General features: G+C 42.3%; 1 protein-coding gene across 3 annotated transcripts in view; it reads right to left on the reverse strand.

Annotated features, from left to right (window-relative positions):
• Positions 1-20,134, reverse strand: part of ARHGAP24 (Rho GTPase activating protein 24) — a 244,228-nt gene that overhangs the window by 198,210 nt on the left and 25,884 nt on the right. Inside the window, exon 1 of one of the 3 annotated variants that reach the window (XM_082050917.1) lies at positions 10,694-10,911. The exons of 1 other annotated variant lie outside the window; for it this stretch is intronic. The gene's annotated coding sequence lies outside the window, so the exon portion shown is untranslated. Of the gene's footprint in view, positions 1-10,623; positions 10,912-20,134 lie in introns of those variants that run through there. One more of the 3 variants, XM_082050915.1, reaches the window with a different exon arrangement.

Raw genomic sequence — 20,134 nt, forward strand, 5'->3', positions numbered from 1 at the left:
TGGATGAGGGAACAGAGTGCACTGTCAGCAAGTTTGCTGATGACACCAAGCTGGGAGGAGTGGCAGACACACTAGAAGGCTGTGCTGCCATCCAGCGAGACCTGGACAGGCTGGAGAGTTGGGCAGGGAAAAAATTAATGAAATATAACAAGGGAAAGTGTAGAGTCTTGCATCTGGACAGGAGTAACCGCAGGTTCCAGTATAAGCTGGGGAATGACTTATTAGAGAGCAGTGTAGGGGAAAGGGACCTGGCGGTCCTGGTGGACAACAGGATGACCATGAGCCAGCACTGTGCCCTTGTGGCCAAAAAGGCCAATGGAATCCTGGGGTGTATTAAAAGGGAGGTGGTTAGTAGGTCAAGAGAGGTTCTCCTTTCCCTCTACTCTGCCCTGGTGAGACCACATCTAGAATACTGCATCCAGTTCTGGCCCTTCAGTTCAAGAAGGACAAGGAACTGCTGGAGAGAGTCCAGCGCAGGGCAACGAAGATGATGGAGTGGAACATTTGCCTTATGAGGAAAGGCTGAGGGAGCTGGGTCTCTTTAGTTTGGAGGAGACTGAGGGGTGACCTCAGTAATGTTTATAAAGGGTGAGTGTCAGGAGGATGGAGCCAGGCTCTTCTCAGTGGCAACCAATGATAGGACAAGGGATAATGGGTTCAAACTGGAACACAAGAGGAACACAAGAAACTTCTTCTCAGTAAGGGTGACAGAGCACTGGAACAGGCTGCCCAGGGGGGTTGTGGAGTCTCCTTCTCTGCAGACATTCAAAACCCACCTGGACACATTCCTGTGTAACCTCATCTAGGTGCTCCTGCTCCAGCAGTGGGATTGGACTAGATGATCTTTCGAGGTCCCTTCCAATCCCTAACATTCTGTGATTCTGTTATCCTTGTCTTAAGGTAATCATACTTCTAAGGAAGAGCTAGACAGCAGGGGAAAGCTTTTATGAACTCTGAGGCAAAAACCACCAATATTTTCTGACTAGTAATTTGAGGAATAATTAGCTCCTCATGCCACCTTTCCACATCAATCAACACATCCCAATTGCTCTGTTTACAATTTAGCAGTCCAACAGTTCTATCAGACAAACGGTCTGCAGGTGAAATCACATCTATTCCCTGCCATAAACACCTGTCCACAGCAATACCTCACAGACTATAAATTATTTCCTTTACTGGGTATTTCCACTAGGTATTGTACAGCAATTTATCCTTACTTATTGGTCGCCTAAGCAAGGTACAAAATACTTACTGCAGAGTCATATAGAGAGAATAACAATAACTAATATGTCCTTCTCGCTAAGATATGATTTCCTAATAGTCCCTATGGAAGTAAGAAATGGTACAACTCACGTTTCATAGCCTTCTTGTTCATGCTGGGAGAGGAAGATCTCCGAAGCAGTGTCCCAGGAGTGATACCATCAAATAACACGCAAATATCCATTGCGAGTCTCGGCATTTAGGATTTTATTTCTAATGCTAGCAGACAATCACCTCCATGCCAAACTCCTATTCTGCACTTTTCCAGTTGCCAGGGGAAAGTACCAGGAGCTGCATGAGCCTGCACTGTATAGCAGTGCTGCACAATGGCTTAATCTTGTTACATGATAAATAGTCTTGACACTGAACGTGCCACGTGGCGCACACTCAGCCGGCTGCTTTAGTCCTCTCCTGGTGTCAGCCGAGAGCCCTTTGCGAGCCCAGGCTGACAGCAGTACTAGAGGTACACATAGAAACTCAGCACATATTAAATGGGAGGACTAGACAGGCAACCACATTGGAAGCTGTGTCAAGCTTCCCTATTTACAGTCATCAGCACAGCTGCTCCCCTGCTCCTTCCCTGAAGCCTCCCGCTCCCCTCACACCCAGCACAAGGCAGTGTTTGAAGGCACTTCTGTGGCTACTCCCATTCAGAGACCCACAGACCACCACAAAGAGCAGACTCAATAACTGTCCCTCAATGTGGTAAAGCCTACCAGTAACAACTGACTAAATCAGGAGAAAAATCGTTACAGCAAGCGACCAAAATTGTTTGTAACATCAACACTCAAACCTGGTAAATTCTTCAACATCAGTAAAGTTACCAGAAACATATTAAGAGTTTGCCCAGGACAGAATCATCACAGTGAAAATAATAAGGGTCCTACCGTGAGCACACTGATTTGCTGTCTATTGTTATTTTTGCCCTGGCATATCATATTATACGTGCGAAGTATTCCTACACTTTGGTACTAGGCTCCTCTCCTGCATCTGTCTATAGGTGATAGGCAGGACAGAAAAGGACCTCCGATTCATTAAGACCAGCTTCTGAAGCCCCACAGGAGCCAGCCATGCAGTTACTTTCTAAGAGTGAAAAAGCACCATCAAAACAGTTATTTTAATATTTCCCCTCACGCCCAGCCCAGTAGTCCCAAGGTTACCCAGGAAGCCATTGCTCTGTTAAAAGCTTTTTTTCATCCCAGCACACTTGTAGACATGCTATACCAATTTACTCCTGCATCATCACCTAGAATAGTTCTTTTCTGCTCTCTCCCTGGTGTTTACCCACCTGATATATTTATGTACACAGATGAAGGCTGCTCCCTCATTTTGACTAGAATACACAAAGCCACGTCTGATCTCTCAAGAAAGAGGTCTGAAGCACATCTGCTTAAATCTAGGCAAGAGACATCCCACAGGTACCAAGTTACATGGAAAACTAAACAACCAAAAAGAACCAGGTCTCTTTTGCTTACAGATATATATTGGTTTTCAGAAGCTTTCATTACTCAAAAACACTACTTACAACATGCCTTCTTACAGCTTCTTGACACTTACCTATGTCCCATGAGATAAAAACCCAACCTAAGAAAGCCTGCTGGCATCGAGACATAGATCTCTATTTATACACGTGTATGTTTTTCTAAATGTAATTTCTTATGCATTTCTGGAGGATGAAGTTAACCAACTCCAGTTTGAGTGTTATTCTCTCCTGAGAGGAGTAGTTTTGGCATCATGCATCCAATGTTAATAATGCTTTACATTCCAATTAATTTCTTGACTTTTAAGAATTTTTACTTGAACCATTTTTAAACGGAACCTTCAAGACTTCCAACTGCCATACAAGAGACTTGTTATTTGCTTTGTTAAAATGGTGAATACCACTACAAATAAACCTGTCTTACAATGGATGCCTAATGATATTTTGCAATACATATTAACAAAACTAGTCCCCCATTTTGACACCAGTTATTCACCGGGGGTGGGGGGGAAGGTGTGCTAAGCCTATTTGCAAAGCTCACATTTTAGGACACTTCCATTTATCTCTACTGAAAACAGAGCCTAAGCAGGCTTTGTACTTGCAAACATAGGAATTCACCATCCTTTTAAAACAAGGTGCATCACTATCTCTGAACTAAAAGGCATTGCAAGTTTTCTCTTTCTCCAGGCAGGCCCTTTAACATTTCTCCCTCGGTTTGCTTGCTTCTCAGGAAAAATTTTAAAAAAAGGAAAAAAAAAAAAAAAAAGGAAAAAAGAAACATCTGTGGGAACAGCTGCACAAATATTGTGACTGCCACAGAGAAGATTTCTTTCGAGCATCCAGGATTTCTTGTTTTGTATTTTGCAAAACCACTTAGTAGTGGATAACCACAGTGACTATCCAAGCATCTGACATGCAATTTTGATCTCCATCACAGATAAGAGGTAAAAGCTAAACACAAGCCCACCATAGAAACATACACAAACACACACACACACACAAAAAACCCAGAAAAACAAAAAACCAACCAGAAACCCAGACCCTTCAAGAAGTATCCATAGGTTGCACCATTAAAAGCTTATACAGCAAATACACTGCTTGCTCCGATTTCTTGTAGACAACCAAAATATCAGAGTAGTTTACAATTGTGAACAGATGTACAGCACAGCTTTTTCCGTCACCATTATCTCACACTTAACAATACTAACACCCCAAACTACTCAGCACACTTTCTAAGACAATACACTTTGATAATAAGGCAATTATACCATTAAAAAAATTAGATTTCCACAAGCCTGTCTTTATCTCTTTGATTTACATCTGCATTCACATACTTGTTTTCCAGTTGCAGCAATCTGTTATGCGGCAACAGAACACATTAAGAATTAGTTCTATCATGCTCTATATTATATATTGATAAATGCAATTCTTATTTCCCAGTCCAAGCCCAAGTAGGTAAGGTGAATACGATTAACACTCCATTACAGTAATAATCAAGTAAATTAAAGTAACCATTTATAAACACATGTAGCATGATAGCAACAAGATCTTAGAGTTATTGTAGAATGCGAAGTTCCTTGAGGTTCAGGGATTTAAACTTTTTTTTTCCACTCCTCCAAAACACTGGAAGAATTATCAACCATTTTGGCCATGGGGAGCAGTCACCACATCCAACTGATCCACAGAGTAGGATGTGAAGAATGAGGAACAAAGCTAATTGTCTGTAGCCTCTGAATCATTTTTCTTTCTTGAGCAACTCAAGAGGGGTCCTAAGCACTCTTTAAGTCACTCTTGACTGTAGTGCTCTCCCATCTTTTAAGCAGTCGTTCAGCATGCTGGGATTGTCAAAGCACAGCAGCATTTCAGCTTCACCTTTTTCCATCTCTGCAGTGCCAGCTGTCAAGCAGGGTGTGTAGAGCAAGACTCCCTACTCGAGGCAGCTCCAACATGCTTGAGGTAGTCTGCTCCACTTGAATTAATGTGACCCACTCATTTGATTCACTGCCTAAATACTCACCCTGTAAGGCTGTGCCCACACATCCCCACAGCAATACCTGGAAACAAGGTTTTGATCTTTAAAAATCAGAAGCACAAAAATTCATCGCAACTTGCTTTACACCACAAGCTCATATTCTTCCTTATGCCCACATATTTCCAGCCGAAGAAATGCAAACCTTCATGTGTAGAGCAACAGTCTGCTGGGATCCTTCAGCTCCTTTCCATCTAGCCACAAGGTATCAGGTGGTGTTTTTTCCCCTACATAAGTAACATCCAAACAGAATGGGGGTCAAAACTGAACAAATGGATGACTACAATGAGACTGAAAGAATCCATCCAGCCCAGCATCCATCTCCAACTCAGGGACAGGCAGGATAACTAAGACAAGTATGCAACGATACTTTCCACTAGCTACACCTTAAACAGCATTTTCCCTTTATCAACCACAATATTTTCTGGCAAATACTTGTGCATCTTAATCACACTTTATTTACATCTTTTGCACACTATCTCCTTTCATTTGTTCTGAGCCTGCCACCATCACTCTTGGATACACCCCAAGATTCCTGTACTGGAAAATGAGGGGAGAACTGGCCTCTGCTCACTCTTGCCATGGCACTCATTAATGCAGATTTCTCAGCCATCTCATCTCCAGGCTGAAAAGCCCTTTCCTGCTTTGCTGTTTCTTGGACAGAAGCTGTGCTGTGTCCTTGACCATCCTTGTCACCCTTTTTAAAACCTTGTACAGTTTGACTAAGCTGCAAGCTACTAGCACTTCCAGGCAGCAAAGGACACCCCTGGTGTCACTACCACCCTTCTTCACATTATTCTTCTCCCAGCAGAGGATGTGGTAGCTGGGGGAGGTTAAGGAAACAGCTCGAAAGGCAGCTTACAGAAAACCCAGGATGCTGCCACTGGAGCTGAGACTGGGTCATCTGGGTAATGATTAATTGAAAAGCTGCTTTCTATGCCTACTGAAGGAGCACTTCACCTCCTTGCAAAACAGAGAAATAGCCCAAAATATGGAAATAGCCCACAGCATTCTGGCCCAGACCACACTACCTCAGGAAAAAAGCATCTTTGGTTCTCCCAAACAGTGACATTTAGAGGGATGTTACTGCCTCCCGGATACAGGAAAACTGATGGGGTTTTGCATTTTACCTTTTATAACACTTCATGATTGTTCAATTTGGCAGGCCAAGAACTCCAGTCCAGTTAAAGTTTAAGCTGCTCTAAAAGTCAAGGCATTTGTGGGAAAAGGATGACAGGAACAGGCCAGTTGATTCTTGGAAGTAACAGACATAAAACATTTCTTTGCTACAGAGCTACTAATCATAATTGCTATTATACAAAATTGCACAGAAATAATTGTAGGAAAATGAAAAGTATTTCATGACAGACACTATATAAACATTGCAAAGGAATTCAACACATGTTGCTGTAGTTTGTCTCATTGAGCCACAGAGCATGAAAACTCCTCCAAACTAACCAGTGCTACAGTAAACAAGTCAAGTTTGTTCAAGTTAAAAGCACTGAGCTCACATGCTCTTTCAAGCCCTCTGGCTTGGTAGAGCATGATATTTTCCTTGGGAAAGCCCAATGAAACAAGACCTGAGCCAGGCAGAGAAAAGTAAATTAAACAGTTAATAAATAAGTCACAAACCATGACTATAAACAAAAAAGCATCATAGTGCAGGTGGTTTCTAGTCCCAGGGGAACATCTTATTTTGTAGTTTAGCCAATGAGCTGGAAGAAAAACACCAAAAGATAATGACTGAAGAACTGTGCAGGTGACGAGTAGCAAGAAAGCCGTTAATTACAAAGAGGGAAGGTGAATGACAGACATCTGTGCACCAGCCTCTGTGTTCTTGCTCAGCACACACACAAGTTGAAGAACCAACAGAGCATCCTCCTCAAGGAAAAACCGAAGTCCCTGTTCAACACAACAGTCCCATCACTAGTCGCATCACAAGATTATTGAATAAGAAAAAAGAAAATTACAGTATAAAGATCACAGGACTGTACCTGAAGCGTTACCTCCAGCACTTATATTCAAACATCTAGCAGCATTTTGGGAAACAGGAAACCATTTAAAGAAAGGTTAGCATAATTAAAGAACCAGAAAACATAATGAAGGAACTCTTATTTCCCCTTTTACAAATAGAAGATAAAAAGGAAGACAGTAACTCTAGAGCGAGCAGAAATTTAGATAGAGAAGACTATTAAACACATAAAGAGCTACTAAGAACCAGAGCTATCAAAGCTGATCGTTAAAGACAGTCAAAGGACAAGGAATAGTCAAAGACAGGGACTTTTTACAAGCGCATGTAGTGATAGGACAAGCAGGAGTGGCTTTAATCTGAAAGAGGGTAGATTCAGATTAGACATAAGGAAGAAATTCTTCTCCATGAGCGTGGTGAACAGGCTGCCCAGAGAAGCTGTGGATGCCCCATCCCTGGGAGTGTTCAAGGACAGGTTGGACAGGGCTTTGAGCAACCTGGTCCATGGAAGGTATCTTGCCCCCCATGGCAGGGGGGCTGGAACTAGATGGTCTTTGAGGTCTCTTCCAAACCAAACCTTTCTGTGATTCCATGAAATTGAGTAGTACAGCACATAATTTTAGACTAATGATAATTACACCAAATGAATATATTGCAGAGCATTGAGAGTCTATCACGTGACTTTGTGTTAGCAACACAGGGTATTTTTCAAAAATATTTAGCTCATAATGGGAGTTAATTAAGGACCCTTATGGTTCAGCTTGGATTCATAATCAATTCAATACAAAATAAATTTACAGCTTCACTCAGTCCTTACCAGCCACACCCGGATCACCCAAATATAACTGGCAAAATGGCAAAGTAGTCAAAAGAGGTACAAGAAGCTGCAGAACAGGAACAAGTTTCTCAGTTTGCAGCTCCTCACCTACAGACTGGGTGCCCCAGGTGGCTTGAGGGCACGTCCTGGGGGGTAACTACTGAAGGTGAAAATGACAAAACCATGAGGTTTGGGGAGGCAGCAGCTGCTGGCTGTCCTGCTGAGGGTCACGACAGCACAGGGACCAAAGAGAGCTGCTGCCTCACACCATCAGGCTGCTCCTGGGAGCTGAGGCCCAGTGTCCAGACAAGGTCCTCTCCTGGCCCCCACAGCACCGCTGCCACCAAGGGCTGTGTGCCTGCCCCACTGCCCTGAGGCTGGCATTTCAGCATCCTTTGATTACATTTCTGCAGATGAAGAGTCTTAATCTGTCTCAGCACGGGGTTTGTTGATGTCTGCTATGCCACTGACGCTAAATATATCAATCTTTGAGATGCCTAGTGTTTTCATACCCTTTTGAGTGCTAAAGAACTGAGTCACCTTTTTTCCCAATTAAAAAAAAAAGAAAAAGCAACATAATCAAGTTTTTCTAAATGAAAGCAGACAACAACTATAAAAAAAAAAATTAACTTGAAATCCTTGCTTTCAGCATAATTTAAACTAACATAGACCAAATCTTACCACTAGAACTTTGTACAGTCTTACATGTAGGAAGAGAATCTAAGCTAAAAATTTAGCCTCTATCATCTCTTTTTGGAGTTTCTATTCCTCTCAAGACTGGCAATGGAGTAGCAACTTTCATAAAAAGATGCATTTTGTTATTGTCCAACAACAGCCACTTGCATTACCTCGAGTCCTTAAGATTATAGAAAGCCAAACTCCAGACAATGAACCAATAAAACTATACCAGAGAGTCTCCCCTTTCAGTATTTTTCTTGTTTTAGAATGTCAAGAGAAGACAATCTTTCCTTTCTTCCTTGCTGAAAGCTAACATACTGGCCATTCACCAACAAGAGACTTTACAGCACAAATGCCACCCCAATACTATAGTTCAAGTGCCACAGTTAGCTCTAGGAGGTTGTTGGGGTTTTTTTTAATCATGTCAAGCATTCCCTCTGCCCAATATAGATAAAGCCAGTAAGTAACAGCTCCAGGAATAAATCATACTTCCAAAAGCCATCAGGTCACAATAAGCACCAAACAGCCTGCAGAGAAGACAGCTTAAAGTAATAGGATGCAAATCACTTCAAGCTACCTACAGTGAATTACAACTCCACCTGGTGTGTTTTAAAAAAGGGGGGAAAAATAAGATATTGAATCAAGCAGCAAAAGATTAAAATGTCCTGAGAGGTGCCTGTGTGCTATAGCGGCACACAGAGCTCACGGGGGTTTTCTGTTCTAGTTACTTCTGAAGACACAACTTTATCAAGAGTTCAACCTAATACTTGTGAGTCAGTTTCCTCTAAGGGACCTTCATCTCTCGCTTCTAAATTCCATCTTCAGAAAACTGAAGCTAGCTTTAGGATCACTAATAAAAGCAATCTTCACACCCCAGCCTGCAAACAACAGGAGAATGATGTCAAAGGAATAACTGACAGCCTCCCGCACACTTGCACCCAGAAGCACGTTGCCATACAGGGCAGTGAAGTTGTGCCTTCCATACAGAATTATATTGTTAGCTGAACTTTCTACATGACTTAACATTTGTTACTTACTGCAGGGCTTTTTTTTTTGAGTGGGCACACTATTTACTCCAGACTAACCCTATCCAATTTTATTGAAGAATGAATGCCAAGTAAAGAAAAAGAGAAGAAAAAAGCAGCCAAGAGACAACACAGCAATCGAAGTGGCAAATAACTTAGACACCATGCACAAAGAAATGTGAGTCCAAAGCACATTTAACACAAATCACTGTATCATGTACTAGAAGAAGCCTTTTGCAACAACAAAACTGCCCACAACACAAGAATTTCATGGGACTGGGGACCAGCACTTGACTCTCAGTCTTTCATTCTGTCTACCTCTGCACGTCTTCTGTGACTATGAGATGCCACCTAAATGACTTTTAGCTAGGATAAGATGCTTTGCCCCTTGTATTGATAAATCCTCCTCCCTTAATTCTCACCTCACAAAAAATCCTTTTCCTGTGAGTGCACAGAAGATACTGTCATCTTACTACTCCACAACAGAAAAACTTAACCTAACAGCATCTTACTACCTGCTAATCTACTAAGAGTTATTGCCCTCTCCCAGCAACCATGCTACTTAACAGAGTTCAGATTAATATTAGACAAATGTAGTGTAATGAAGTCACCACACTACACAGAGAATTAAATTGGTTTCTACCTAGACAGGACTTATCTAAAATAAACCCCTGCTGTTTATTTCCAGACATCTGTTGTACAAATGTTTCTATCATCATCAAACATGAATTATTTACTACTCTCCAATCTGCTGAAAGAAGAAAATCCCTCAACTGACAACACAGACGCATGTTACTGCTAAGAAAGATGAAAGATAAGTATTCTGTACAAGTCAACCAAATAAAAAGAGAAGACAATTACTTCTTTATCTTAAAAAGAAATGCACTCAGTAGCTCTAAAATCCACTGAAGACTCCCCAACTCTTCTGTGACTACAATCAAAGTGCTTATTGTAAAATCTTTCCCAGTGAGGGTGTTATCTCTAAAAGCCTGCTACAGACATTTGTGCAAAATGAGGAAATACTAATAGAACCATCACAAATCCAAAGAATACTACCATGGGGACTGCAGAAAGCACAAAGGGCTTTTACTTTTATTTCAGCCAACAAGTAGCCAGAAGACACACATTGTTTGTACCCCTGAAACCAACAAAAAGGAATCCTGTTATGAAGTATTTAACATTGTTAAGAAATAATAGCATACAACAACACTTGAAGATGCCTCCACCCTCCCCCCCCACAGCAGACAAGAACAGCCGTAACAACAGACAGCTGCTGCCACTGCTTCCTGGTCTGCAGCGATTACTTGTCCTGCAAACATCACACGGTTTTGTCACCAAGATAAAAATCACATCAACACAACCTACCCTGGTGTTAGCTGCAGTGCTGTCTCAGTCCAGCGAGAGCTCCAAAACTGCTCCGGATCAAGACTCCTACCTTTCACAAGCAGGGTCGATACTCTCACGCATAAACGCAGTGGCTTCTCAAGACAAATTCAGAAACAGTGACAGCTTGTTTCAGCTTGACTGCACTTGGAAGTTTCTTTTCCTTCCCCCTCTCTCAACCGCTCGGATGATCTGTGCACAAAGAGGGTGACCACCACCACGCAGGAGCCCCACGCTCCCACCATATGTCCTCGAGAAATCCCAGCCGCCACACGAAGAGCAGCCCAAGAAGTTAGAAAGAGTGGCTCTGTGTGTACGAATGTGTAAATACACAGTACGAGAGGCTGGAACGGCCTCCCAGGGCCAGCCTTGGGTTTCGGATTTCATTGGCAGCTTTGGAGCGCGCCAGCGGCGCTGCTGCTGCGACGGGGAGGAATCCGCTCCCTTCTCAGACATCTCTGGAAATCCCAGCAACACGGCACTCACCGGGAGACCCTCTGTCAACCACTTCACCACGCTTGCCACTGTCGGTGCTGGGGAGTGGGCTCTGCACTCTCTCAGGGGTACGACATAACAGGCTGTACACACTGGGATTTCTCACAGCCCTGCCTTGTGCCTCTGCCCGACACCCTGCCCCACACACACGCAGCAGCAACAGCATCGTGCCCTCAGGACAAGGGGCTCCTCTCCTGTTGCACTTGTAGACGATCACCAGCTGACACAGAGACACCCTGTGTCCCTAAGCAAAATCCTTCCCTCCTCCGCCTCTGGTTTTGGCTGTGATACCACTTTAGTCAATGAAACACACCTTGACTTGCTTTCACTTGCCTGCATGTCTGCAATTTAGTACAACTGTCTCTTTAAGAAGGACAAAGGACTTTACCCACTGTGTACCTGAGGGAGGTCTCCATGGGGTCTGTGCCAGGCGGGCTGCGTGCCTTCCCCACAGGCCAGGCGCTGACTCAGTCACACAGCAGAAGTCATAATGGGAATTATGATGGAAACAGCAACTGTAACTGGGTTCCAGGAGCTGCCGTCCCCCCTCGGAACGGCACGACTCTGCCCTCGGCTCCCCAGTGACTCAGTCACCGTGAGGCCACACTCTTCCCCATCATCAGAGAGGGCAATTAACCTCTGTCCTCCCCCCCATCATCTCACAACAGCACACCAGTCCCCACAGTACTGGTTTTAGGTGGGAACACAACCTCTCTTGGAAAATCCTGATTTCTCTCTGTTACTGGTCTAGGTTAAACAAGACCCTCCTTTCAGATCCCCATCAGAAGACAAAAAGCAGTTTCTAATATTATACCACAATAAGAACATGAGAAAAAATTACTAACACCTGAAAAGAGCACAACATTATACCTGCAAGTCCAAGCAGGGCTCTTTGTACTGTACACGCTAACGACAAAACCCTGCCCATTTTCAGCTACACATACGGGGCATGTGGCGTTCCTCTGCTGATGGGAATCACAGAATCACAGAATGTTAGGGATTGGAAGGGACCTCAAAAGATCATGTAGTCCAATCCCCCTGCCAGAGCAGGAACACCTAGATGAGGTTACATAGGAAGGTGTCCAGGCAGGTTTTGAATGTCTCCAGAGTAGGAGACTCCACAACCTTGCCTGGCAGCCTGTTCCAGTGCTCTGTTAGAAGTTTCTTCTCAAATTTAAGTGGAACCTCTTGCGTTCCAGTTTAAACCCATTACCCCTTGTCCTATCATGGAGCTGGAGTATCTGTACGAGAAACTGCAAAAGTATTTTGCATGACCCAGAAGCTCAGCATCTGATGAGTGTGCAGCCTGGAGAGACACACTCCCCCTGATTTCCCTCCCATAGCCCATTTCTCACAATTCTACATTTGCTGATTCTGGCTCCACACAATGTGACAGCACTAAAAAAATCCTGTGTACTGCAAGAATCAGTTACAGCCTTTTGAAGGCAACCAGCTTTCCAGCCAATTCCTCACATTATGAAGTTTTCAATAAATGAGGTCTGAAGAGCATTTGCATTTTTTTTTAACATATAATATACTATAGGATACATACAGCAGTGGTAATAGGATATTGCTGCACTGGAGCAGCTTCTACTTGTCAACAAACAAAATCAATAGGATGCCTGGTTATCCATACTGAATCAAATCTCTTAATTCTGTGTCTCACTACCGCAGCAAGAAAGACTGAGACCACACCTCACAGCAGCCAGCACAGACACCAGTGTGCGAATGAAAGGGAATAATCAAAACGCTTTTCTCACCTTCCCACCTTGCCATGAGGTAGCCAGCCAGAAGAGGTAATTACATAAGCTGCTCAGCACAAAGGGCTGGCCCCTGCTCCTGTCCCTGGGAAAGAAGCCCACGCAAATAAATCAACAAGGAGACAGAGCAAAGCCATTCCCATCAACTCTCTGCCAAATGCGGAGATGAAGCCAGCAGAAGTCCTCAGCATCAGGGACTGCATGCTGCACCCCAAAATACAGCTTGTCCCAACAACCACACCGGTTTGAAGAAACCACTGAATCTTGCTGACACTAAGCCGGTATAATTTTTTTTCAAAGAGCAAACAGGGTGTACAGATACGGGGCTGCTTAGGAAGAGAAAGTAAACATGCCAAACTTTAGATGGCAAGGAGGAGGACAGAGTTCAACACACACACAGCAGGATACCTGTGCTGGCCTTTGGTTTGGTTTGCTGCCAAATGCAGGCTCACAGCGAGAAGAGCCAGAATGACACACTAGAAAAAACATTTTTTAATGGGCTGGGAAGCCTTCCACTACCAAGGACCATGCCTGCTCTGATGAGGTGCCTGTACACATGGGAGCCTCACTTTATGCATCACAGTAATTGACGTTATATAGAAACTTAACTCAGGCACTTCTGTAACATTCTTCTCTGCCGCTCTGCGCCTTTCCTGTATTTGAACAACAGCCATATTAACATACAAGACCTCTTGTTTAAATTATAGGAAATTACTGTTCTCTTACTGTACTGTTCTCTTAAAAGAGAAGTAACCCCAGGGGAATTTCCAGCTACCAGAGAGAAAGGAGAGAGGCACAACGTGCTTCCAGAGACAGAGAGGAAAGAAGCTGCGGGGCAGACTGGAACCACAGGCTGTGGCAGCGAGGACCCGCAGAGACCATGCTCCCGTGCCAGACCGGCTCGCACACAGAAGAAAGCTCACACACAGCCCTGTGCCTACGACACGTGTGCTGCCAAATTCTGAGCTGCAAAGCTGCTCATCCTTGAAGAACTGCATGCTTGAAGTCTGGCTATTAATACATTATTACAACAAAAACAATGAGAAGGCCTTTTGTAGTAAGATTTCGTTCCTTGCTCCACTTACTGGTGGCTTTGTCTACTGTTCTTTCTGCAGCAGTTATGGTTTGCTAGCTGATACTCTTCTGAAGTTGAGTTTCAGACCATAAAGCAATTCAAATTTTCAGCCTTATGAGCTCATTTTTAATATGTACTGAAATCCTTCAGCCTAAGATATATCTTTTCTGTGTACATCATCGATAACCATTCATTAACTACAGGAGGCCAGCAGGAACAGGTCTATCACTGGAAGCATGTTATCTCAGTCCAAGCAGTATAGAACGAAGGGTAAGAGAAGCCTGTTTCGCTGCTGGGAGGAACCCAGGCAGTTTTCCATGCCAAGACTGCTCCTATCCAATCAACTCCTTGGATACCAAGCCTGAGCAGACTGAGATGCTTCAAAGACTTGACCTTTGCATGGCAGGGAACTAAGATTTTGAGTCTAAGGAAGAAAAATGCTTTTTTTTTTTTTTTTTCCAAAATGTCTAATGGGGCAAACCAGAAGCACTTTACGAAGCAATCAAACAAATGGGAAGGATGAAATCTATATTTGCACAGGACAGCTGGGGTTTGCTCAGCCCATGGCACACTGATAGCCAAGCACAGGCAGCTCAAAAGGTAATTCTGCCCCTCTAGACAAATGGGCTCCTTTGGCAAGTGAGGTCACTTAGTTGGGGGGCAGCATACCTTACTCCACTCCCCTTTTACATGCTCATCTTATGTAAAAATGGATCTGTAATTACTACCACCACCAAACTGCTTACAATGCGCTACTAAGCTTCTTGCCCTTAAAGCCTTTTATACCTCCGGAAGCAGCAAATTCACGTTGTTGCTCTGTACAGAGCCTCACCTCACTTGATCACTGCAGAAGGCATAACAAGTTATTTGTTTTAAATCTACTGCTAAAAGTCACTTCACAACTGGTAACACCCAGAGATACACACTTAAGAGTTCTCACCCACAGGAACGCAAAGAGAAAAAAAAAAAAAAATAATTTAATTCATTAAGTTAAACTTTGCAGGTGCTTGCTGATCTAGCAAAAGTGGGTTTGCACAACTTAACTTAATGGATTACAAATAGGAGACGCGCTCTTTCTCTGTGATCGTATATATACACACATGGTCATTCCAACAGGGCTCTCTGCAGGTACCACTGCAGCCTGGGGAACAATGTGGGGAAGTGTATAAGCAAGGAGGAAAACCCACCACTTCTATCCTGTGTAACTAAACCTAGAAGGCACCTGCTGCCCCTGCAGTTTCTGTTGGCTACTACCAATATAGAAGGTGGTACTAAATTCACTACACATTTCAGGAAATACTTTCTCATCCTATTCTCACTGGTTATGTTGCACAATAGTAAAGCCTGGGCAGTCGTTTTCCATTTTCAGTTTCATAGAAATCAGTTCATCTTATCCTTAACTCACAGATGCACTCTGTCTTCCCAGTGCCCAGAATATTTTGGAAGATGTAGAATTTTTAAACACCACTGTTTTAACTTTTGTTGGATCTTTTTGAGTGCTGGATCATCACTATTTTATTTATCCAATATCACAGCCATCAGTAAGAACTGGAATTTAATACAACACATTTCAGAAAAAAAAGAAATGTAAAGCTACCAGGGTAAAAAAAAAAAGACACATCGCTGAATAAATATTCTTCTGTAGAAATCATTAGTCCCCAACAATAAAAGGACAAGTCACACTCAGTATTAATCAACACCACACTGAAAAGAGGCTTATATGTTTACTGTTTCCATAGGGGCAGATTCTGCAAGTTGTTTCACAAATGAGTAAAGCTACTTATACTAACAGACCTACAGCACAGACATGCAAGTGCACAAGAGACAGGGCCAAAACTCAAAATATCTGAAAACAGACTGGAAATTGCTAAGATCTTCCTTACACATGCAGGGAACTTCTACTCATAGTCATCAGGAATGTTTGGGTAACTTGTGCGTCTTCAAATCTATCAAAATTCTAGCTGCATACCTGGGAATTATTTTATCCCAAAAACCCACAGGCACACAGCCACTTTCACATCTGCCTCCCTCAACAGCAGTAAGATCTCACCAGTTTGTAGATTTTCTGTTTTCTCTGCCTTACAACTTCTTCCAGCCCTGCAGTTGGCAACTGAACCTCACATGCAATTGTTAGTTGCACTATGCAGCATACTAATTCCTAACTACACATTCTGTTTTCCAGTCCAGAAAACTAGGTCTAATGTAGGACTCAGAAGATGTGCATCAATTCACATGGGAGAATTTTAACCTTCAATTCCTCCCCCTCTACTCTGCCCTGGTGAGACCACATCTGGAATATTGTGTCCAGTTCTGGGCCCCTCAGTTCAAGAAGGACAGAGAACTGCTGGAGAGAGTCCAGCACAGGGCAACAAAGGTGATTAAGAGAGTGGAGCACCTTCCTTATGAGGAAAGACTGAGGGAGCTGGGTCTCTTTAGCTTGGAGAAAAGGAGACTGAGGAGTGACCTCATAATGTTTATAAATATGTAAAGGGTGAGTGTCATGAGGATGAAGCCAGGCTCTTCTCAGTGACAACCAATTATAGGACAAGGGTCAATGGATACAAACTGGAACACAGGAGGTTCCACTTAAATTTGAGAAGAAACTGCTTCTCAGTGAGGGTGACAGAACACTGGAACAGGCTGCCCAGGGAGGCTGTGGAATCTCCTCCTCTGGAGACATTCAAAACCCGCCTTGACACCTTCCTGTGTAGCCTCATCTAGGTGTTCCTGCTCCGGCAGGGGGATTGAACTAGATGATCTTCTGAGGTTGCTTACAATCCCCAACATTCTGTGATTCTGTGAATTACCTCACTTCCCTCTTTGTTTCTGTGCAAGTGCTCAGAATAACTGAGTGTTTAGGGTGGATGTCGGTATTCAGCAGAGAATTTCTCCTCCTCTTATAAAAGCCCAAACTATCTTATCTGGTCTAGTTCCTTCAAGTCTAATTGTTGAGTCTAGACTTGTACTAAAAACATTATGAATAACAAAATGGGTTATCCTGGAAGCTGACTCAACTAAGTTCTGACTGAGAAAAAGATGGTCACCCACGTAATATGTGTTTCAAATTATACTAATGCATTCCTTAGAACTAAAAATGTGTTAGAAGACACAGAAGAGAGCTTCAATATGTATGGTGATGATTTATGGTGACAAATCAATACAGAAACGTAGAAACAAGATGACCAAGATCAGGTACACCAACAGAAAGTTTTAAAACTAATGATTTTGTTTAAGCACTTGGTAACAACATTTGACTCTCTCACAAGGCTGTTGCCAGGATATTGGATTAGATCTGATTTTACACCATTTGGCTCTGATTTCCTAAACATCTTCCAATATTTCTCCAAGATCACTTTGGAATTAGTCCTTAGTAGCATAAACACAATATTCTTTTCAGGCAATAAAGCAAATTTCATTTGGACACGCAGGACAGGCAGAAGGTAACTGACCTTGTGTCTTTGGCCAGAAAAACAAAATACAAGCGTTTGCATCCCTACAAGGGACAGCAGCAGGCAGGAAAGAATAAAAACAGAAATCCCCTTTCTAATGTAGCCAAGTCAAAGCTCGTACCAGCAAAATCTGGATCCTATTTGCACAGGACACTTTCAAACAGAACGGTTACTTCTGTTCCTTCCTATATACAGTAAAACCTTCAAATCTAAGGATAGCATGGGTTTTCTTCCCAGTTTGACAATAGACATTTAGCAGAGTCCTTGGTGCCATGCAAAAATAATGAGGGGTTTTTTAAATACACTAAGAAACAATAAGAACACCACCACACAATAAAGAAATGAATCTTCCTAGCAGCTGAAATTCACGTGGTAAAAAGCCTATATTTTTTTAGCCTGTTCCTCTTGGGAACAGTGATGTCGCAAAAAAAAAAAAAAAAAAAAAAAAAAAAAAAAAAAAAAAAAAAAAAAAAAAAATTCTTCCCCTTAAAAATGAACATTGACACCATAGCACTTACGTTCTGCCATATATTACAAAAAGCTCTTACTTGTCCATTTAGCAGCTGCAGCAGCCTAGCTGAAATTAGTATTAAAATGGCCTCTGCTACAATAAAAGCTTGGTACATCATCTCTGTACAGTTCTTTTTATAGGGACTGGTATCACGCAAATTAAACCTAAGAAGTGCTTTGGTTTAAATAAACCCCATGTCAAGCAGGCCCAAGATGTCAGGAGGCAGGAGCAGCTGCCCTGTGACTGATCCACGTTTCAAGCCATAAACCACACTCCACTTCAAACTCAACCAGCAAAGCTTCAGCCTTTCCAAACTCAGCCTACTTCCTCAGTGCTGTTACCATGTTTTGCCTTTTTTGTGAACCCTTGAAAAGGGTTCGTTAACAAAGACAGTCACTTTTTCCGCAAATGGCCAAAAGACCAAGAACTACTTCCAGATACCAGAATGCGGTGGTTTGCGCAGCGAATGAACTTGACTTTGAACTTTTCACTTTGCTCAAGTTTATTACGGAAGTCTCCAGCCCATATTCTCTCTCAGCCTTATACAAGTCCAGATACTACATGCCTTGAATAGAAACAGTTAAAATTAGTCAAACAGCTTAAAATTTAGACCTAGTGTTGGATTTTATCAAGAAATTGTGAAAAAAGTTTTAATAACACTGCATCTAGTTTCCTTAGTTAGTTTAGCTTGTTTATCAGAAAAGCCATATCATCAATATCAACAATTCCATTACAGACTCAAAAATAACTGGTCATTTGGAGTCCTGAGATACATGTACCATGAGTTATGCCCTTCAGTAAAATACACACACAGTACCTAGAATCTGAAAAAAAAAAAATGGAAATTTAAATTATACGTCACCAAATCAGAAGATTAATTAAAATTGTTTTAACATTTTAATTACCATTTCTGTTTAGTCCAAGCTCAGGGTAACTTTTTCCTTTTAGATGAGGACTTAATATTGCCTCTAACTTTGAAGAGCCTGTACAAAAAAGGATAACAACCTTCCCACAGAATCACTGCAAATATTAAGATTGCTGTACAAAACTTCTGTGGGAAGACATAAATACAGACTATGTGTGTTGCACCAAAAATATTATGTTACTATACTCTGATACAAAAAAAAATGCACTACAAGAATACAAGACAGAAAATAACCCCTAGTAAAACTCCAAAATATTAGGTCAGGATTTACTTTTGTGATATACCCGAAACATACATACACAAGAATGCAAGCAAAACTTAATAGGATAGTTATGTTTCTGCTAACTGGTGTTTGAATGCATAGTCTCACCTTCTTGTTACAGATGCGGACTCTGAACAAATCCACTTCCACAAGCAACGTACCAGCTTAAGCAGTAGAAAAAAAACAAGATCTCAGAGTATCTCACCACTGGCCAATCTTGCATCCTCTCAAGTCACTTGGAAGCGAATGTTATTCATCAAAAGTAAACAGGAGCTCCAGTTTACACTGCCTTTCAACAGGGTGCATGGAAAACCAGAAACATCCACCCTGTAAAGCAGTAGTACACTTACAAGGGGAAAAAACCAGCACCCCACAGTGAACCTGAACACAGGAATAAATACATCAGACATTATGTATTTAACACAGGTAAAACATAGAGAAAACCCTCAGCAATTAAATTACCACAATTGTCTCCTGCACAAAGCAACAGGCTCAGTCAACAGGAAAGAATTCAACATTTTAGTTTTGAAGACTTGTGTAAGGCAGTAAAAAACTCCACATATAGTGTTTCTTGGTCAGCTGTCATTAGTGAACAAGTGTGATTAGTAAGCAAATTAAGCAAGGGTTATGGAAACAAACAACTCTGTTCCATGTTACCGCAGGACTATTTTAAGGAATGCACCACCAAAGAGGACGGCTAAAATGCCTTCAATTCACGCAATCAAGTTACTGTGCCAAGACCGCTACTATCAAGACTTGCACAGTGCCTTACAAACTGAGCATATTATTTCCCAGGTTGTGCATATTTCATCTTTTCACAGACGTTCTTCCAGGTGCAAGTATCCTTTCTAGTCCTTCTCATTACATCTTCATTATAGTAATTGTCACACATTAGGTTCTGTGAGTATGTAATGCTTGCATGAAATAGGTATCTGGACCTACCATCACCAACACATTTCATGCTGGTCGAACCTTGGTCATTTTCAAAGAGCTGTAGTAAAGCCACAGAAGATCTG

This window comes from Streptopelia decaocto (assembly GCF_964273445.1).
Source record: "Streptopelia decaocto genome assembly, chromosome: 4".
Classification (NCBI taxonomy): domain Eukaryota; kingdom Metazoa; phylum Chordata; class Aves; order Columbiformes; family Columbidae; genus Streptopelia; species Streptopelia decaocto.